We start from the raw sequence: 6,034 nt of genomic DNA, 5'->3' as shown, positions 1-6,034 counted from the left end.
TACCGAGGGGGAGAGTGTTGGAAAGATTTTTCAAATACTGTGAGGAACTATTATAATATGAATGGATGAAGGAGAAACATTTTTTTGTTGACTTACTGTGTGAGGTGAAGAAAAGTTGACTGAAAAGCCCAGCTGGGCACTTTCCTACATTTTACATTTGCAAGAAACAGGCCAGGTACTTCAATGCGTGCTCAGGCGCACACGCTACATCAACATTAACATGGAGCAGGTAAATGATGGTATGAAATAAATCAAAACTTGTTTCTCACAAGTGTAGCAGGTTGTGAACTCTGCAAATAACATTTCCACTCTGAGAATGAGAACGGTAAATTACTGTAATTAATACATGCATTAACAGAAATCCATGTGACCAAATAACAGGGATAAACTGTAAATTGCCTGTTTTACAAACGGTAGGCTACCACATGGGCATTCATAAAATTGCATTGGGGGCCGACACTGTATAGCCTAGGCTACTCTTCTACTTTGCAGGGATAGGAGAGGGCAATTTTTTGGGTCTTGCCTATGGCAGCATATCGGCTAGGGCCTGATCAGGGTTGATTAGTCTATCAATTGAGAAAAGATTCCTTATCAAATTATACCATGTCAGGTTGGAGAGGATTGATACTTAGTCAATTTTACACAGTATTAGCTCATTACAGGCCTCAGAGCCAGAACAACCTTGTCGACTGCTGTTTAATAAATGATGAATATTTAGACACATACAACCATTTTTAAAAGAAGAGAGATTTATTTAATTGTTAGCAAGCAATGAAAATGTGCATTGTATTAAAGAAAGTCAAAGATTATTTTACTGAAGTGTTTAGTTTAGTTTATTAATTCGACCATTTAAAAAAACAATCACACATAAAACGTGGAGGATAACACACAATCAAGTCTGTGGTCCTCTTGAGACAAGATGGCTAGGCAAGATCGTCCACAGTTGTGGCAGTGAGATAATAAAACATAAAAACAAAGAAGAAGAACATCTATCTCATCATTGCAGTTACGGGGGTGTGCGTGCTATAACTATAAGTTAACTATCTACAGTTGAAGTCTGAAGTTTACATACACCTTAGCCAAATACATTTAAACTCAGTTTTTCACAATTCCTGACATTTAATCCTAGTAAAAATCTTAGTCTTAGGTCAGTTAGTATCACCACTTTATTTTAAGAATGTGAAATGTCAGAATAATAGTAGAGAGTGATTTATTTCAGCTTTTATTTATTTCATCACATTCCCAGTGGGTCAGAAGTTTACATACACTCAATTAGTATTTGGTAGCATTGCCTTTAAATTGTTTAACTTGGGTCAAACGTTTCGGGTAGCATTCCACAAGTTTCCCACAATAAGTTTGGTGAATTTTGGCCCATTCCTACAGAGCTGGTGTAACTGAGTCAGGTTTGTAGGCCTCCTTGCTCACACACGCTTTTTCAGTTCTGCCCACACATTTTCTTTAGGATTGAGGTCAGGGCTTTGTGATGGCCACTCCAATACCTTGACTTTGTTGTCCTTAAGCCATTTTGCCACAACTTTGAAAGTATGCTTGGGGTCATTGTCCATTTGGAAGACCCATTTGCGACCAAGCTTTAACTTCCTGACTGATGTCTTGAGATGTTGCTTCAATATATCCACATAATTTTCCTTCCTCATGATGCCATCTATTTTGTGAAGTGCACCAGTCCCTTCTGCAGCAAAGCACCCCCACAGCATGATGCTGCCACCCCCGTGCTTCACGGTTGGGATGGTGTTCTTCGGCTTGCAAGCCACCCCCTTTTTCCTCCAAACATAACGATGGTCATTATAGCCAAACAATTCTATTTTTGTTTCATCAGACCAGAGGACATTTCCCCAAAAAGTATGATCTTTGTCCCCATGTGCAGTTGCAAACCGTAGTCTGTCTTTTTTATGGCGGTTTTGGAGTAGTGGCTTCTTCCTTGCTGAGCGGCCTTTCAGGTTATGTCGATATAGGACTTGTTTTACTGTGGATATAGATACTTTTGTACCTGTTTCCTCCAGCATCTTCACAAGGTCCTTTGCTGTTGTTCTGGGATTGATTTGCACTTTTCGCACCAAAATACGTTCATCTCTAGGAGACAGAATGCGTCTCCTTCCTGAGCGGTATGACGGCTGCATGGTCCCATAGTGTTTATACTTGCGTACTATTGTTTGTACAGATGAACGTGGTACGTGTCAGGCGTTTGGAAATTGCTCCCAAGGATGAACCAGACTTGTCGAGGTCTACAATTCTTTTTCTGAGGTCTTGGCTGATTTCTTTTGATTTTCCCATGATGTCAAGCGAAGAGGCACTGAGTTTGAAGGTAGTTCTTGAAATACATCCACAGGTACACCTCCAATTGACTCAAATGAAGTCAATTAGCCTATCAGAAGCTTCTAAAGCCATGACATCATTTTCTGGAATTTTCCAAGCTGTTTAAAGGCATAGTTAACTTAGTGTATGTAAACTTCTGACCCACTGGAATTGTGATACAGTGAATTTTAAGTGAAATAATTTGTCTGTAAACAATTGTTGGAAAAATTACTTGTGTCATGCACAATGTAGATGTCCTAACCGACTTGCCAAAACTATAGTTTGTTAACAAGACATTTGTGGAGTGGTTGAAAAATGAGTTTTAATGACTCCAACCTAAGTGTATGTACATTTCCGACTTCAACTGTAAGTGCCATAGCCTATAGCGCTCTACACCCCCGCACATCTAGCACATTAGCTGCTAGAGCATCAAAGGACAGTTGGAAAGAGGAGGAGATGTAGAACATTTAATACACAGACTAAGTTAGTAAAACAATTGCTTATAAACATTAGGAAACACTCCCGCTATTAGGTGAAGTTTATCTAGGCCGACATGAAAATAAAGACAATCAAACAAATGAATGTAGGCCTATTTAAACTGTCTCGTTGATTGAAGGCTCTGACCAAGTTGCAGCGTGGTAGGCGAACATAGTCATTTATTAAATGAACCCAGACAAAACAACAAAATACACACGAACGTAAAGTTCTGCAGGCTACACAGCAACTATACAAAAACAAGATCCCACAAACTAAGGTGGAAAAAGGTTTCCTAAGTATGAACCCCAATCAGAGACAACGATAGACAGCTGCCTCTGATTGGGAACCATACCAGGCCAACAAAAAAATAGAAAAAATAGAATTCCCACCCAAATCACACCCTGACCTAACCAAATAGAGAAATAAAAGGGATCTCTAAAGTCAGGGCGTGACATAAACGGTTTTGATTATTATTTTATTTTCATGATGGTCTTCATCCATAACCGTCAGTCACAGCCCTAGTAGGATACTGCATATGCAGATATATGTATATATGCAGATGCATATGCTTGTCAGTTATATGAAACAGCAGTATTGGTGATGGCTATTTTATCTCTTTGAAAAGAAACCTATGTGATTGGCTGATCTTTGAGAGGGAAACTGTATGATTGGCTGATCTAAATCTGTGTATGCTCCAGAAACAGAGATGTTGCTAATGGAACTGGAGGGAGGCAACCCTCTTTTTACCTTTATGCAGGGCCATATATAGACATATAATAGAGCCAGACATGTAGAGATCTATAGATCTACCTTTATGGATCACTACAGTTGACCTTTCAGTAATCCGGTAATACCGTATACCCCGGTATGGTACAGAAACAGTATGACGGTATGAAAATCTGGATACCGCCCAACTGTGTGTGTGTGTGTCAGAGAGAGAGAGAGAGCAGTGGAAGGTGGGGGTGGGTGAGGGAGGAGGAGCCTGTTGGGACTTACATAATAAAGGCGCTGCTCCTCACTTTAGTACGCACGACCACGTGTGTGAGCCAGCCAGCTAGCTAGTGAGTGTGTGCCCCGGCGACACACACACACGCACACCCTCTCTCTCTCCACCCTCTCTCTCTCTCTGGCATGCGCTGTAGGGGGTGGGAGCAGATGGTTTATTGATGGGGAGTCTGCGTTAGTGTGGGTGCCACTGGGAGAGAACACTGGGGTAGGATAGGGTACAGTATTGACATTAGGAGAGATAGGGACTGTCCTGCCACTGGGACAGACAGACAGACAGACAGAGACCAGTACTGAGAGAGAGCGCGAGCTCTGACAGAGGACCACACTGTAGGGTAGGGCAGTGTAGGCATGGATGTGGCTGCTCTGCACCAGGGCTATCCAGGCACAATCTACTCCTCTCACAACCAGGTAAACACAGCTGTTATGTTCCTCGCACAGCAGATTTCTTATACGTTTGTGTCATCTTTCAAATGGACTGGTAATGTTTTAGCTATTGTTTTGAGCCTGTATTTCGAGCTGTATTACAGTTGTGTTCTGTTTGGGGGGGATTTGTTCTTGAGTGGTAGTTGAGGGAGGATGGGTGAGGATGATTTGAATCTGAAAGTGCAGGAGGTTACTGATTTAGATGATTGTATTTTTAGGAAGAGATGGTCGTTTGTTGCCTTTGGGACTGGGGATGAGCACTTACGTTTGCTGTCTGGTTGTTTGTATGCCTTCGTGTGTGTGTGTGTGTGTGTGTTTGCTAGTATGCTATGGATATGGAGTCTGTCTTCAGACAGATGTTATTGGATTATCCGGTCTAACATTGCTGTGCTCTTATCCTCTGAGGATACTAGTCTGACATCTGTCACAAACACAAACACTGAAATGTCACAGTGTCAGAGCAGCATCCTCAATCGACTGCTTAAAATCAGGTCATAGAGTACAGAGGTATGTTTCTCTGCATGTTGTGTGCATTTGTTTGTATGTGACACCTCCGTGGAGTAGTTCAGGATTCTGTCATGTAAACCGACTCACTCTTAAGATAGAGGTCTTCACGGGTCCACCTGAATAACCTTTCCCTCGGGTCTGGGTCGGGTCCTGTTTGATTGTCATCAAGTACAGCTCCTGACCATGGCTCTGCATAGACTTTAGCATATTTATTTTACGCTAATAAGGTGATTGTATTTACTTATAGAAGGCCTAGTAAACATATAAAAACCTATTTGTTAACCAGAAGAGCAACTTGGCTGATAAACATTATTCTTTTTTCACTCTGGTCCAATTGGGTTGGGTCTAGGTCTGGTTGTCGTCGGGTCCATTCGGGTTCGGGTCTTATTTGGGTTCGGTTAAACTTTTTGGACCCGAGAAGACCTGTACTCTAAGGTGTCAGAGAGAAAGCATCCTGCATCAGTTACTCACATGTCAACTAGATACAGATACTGTAGAGATGATAATAGCTTTGACAAAATGTTAAACATGCAACACAACACACAGCACATGACTTACAGTAGAGATTGCATTCAGGATTGCACTCCATCTGCCATGGATCAGTTACTCACATGTAAATCCAGATGATTGGAGATACATGTACACTAGAAATATCTCAACTTTATGTTAACATGCAAGCAAACAGACAGCACAGTACATGACTTACCATGGCAATCCATCAGGGAACTGTTTTATTCCGTGCCAGCAGCAGTACTGTAGCAAAGAAAAACATTGATTCAGAAGCCGTGTTTATGTTCAGTAAATTAATTATTGACCATGCATACACGGTCACACGCACAGACATACTGTACTCTGCCACAATGGGACTCTAGTCTAGGGGAAGCATAACAACAGAATAGGGGTTGTTCATTGCTATTCGACATGTCCTCACTTCTCTGATGGAAATGTCCACTTGTTTACCTAACATCCTTTCGGATGTCAGTATGTCAAGATTTTTCTGTGATATGTTTGCAATGACAAGTATAAGAGTTCATTTGAATTCTAGAACAAAGATTTCGCATTCCAGTAGCTATTTTTATGCCATATTGTTTAGAAGTAGGAGTGGGAGTAAGAACAAACAGAAGGCTTTAAAGGATTTAAAGTTTGACTCATGATTTGAACGCTCATGGTTTGATCCCCCCTGTGATGCTGTCCCTTTAGGAATGAACATTATCTTTGAGTCATTAGCATTATCTCTGCATGGTCTCTAATGCCTCAGAGGAACCATCTCCTCCCTAATGGTGATTTAACTGACGATACCAAGTCT

At 41.2% G+C, this 6,034-nt stretch overlaps 1 protein-coding gene across 1 annotated transcript in view; it reads left to right on the top strand.

Moving 5' to 3' along the window:
• Positions 1-6,034, top strand: part of LOC311128488 (CAP-Gly domain-containing linker protein 1-like) — a 36,515-nt gene that overhangs the window by 15,146 nt on the left and 15,335 nt on the right. The window lies entirely within an intron of this gene.

This window comes from Coregonus lavaretus (assembly GCF_964263955.1).
Source record: "Coregonus lavaretus genome assembly, chromosome: 4".
In the NCBI taxonomy this organism is placed as follows: domain Eukaryota; kingdom Metazoa; phylum Chordata; class Actinopteri; order Salmoniformes; family Salmonidae; genus Coregonus; species Coregonus lavaretus.
Note: the sequence above shows the minus strand (reverse complement) of the source record. Positions and strands in the feature narration are given on the sequence as shown.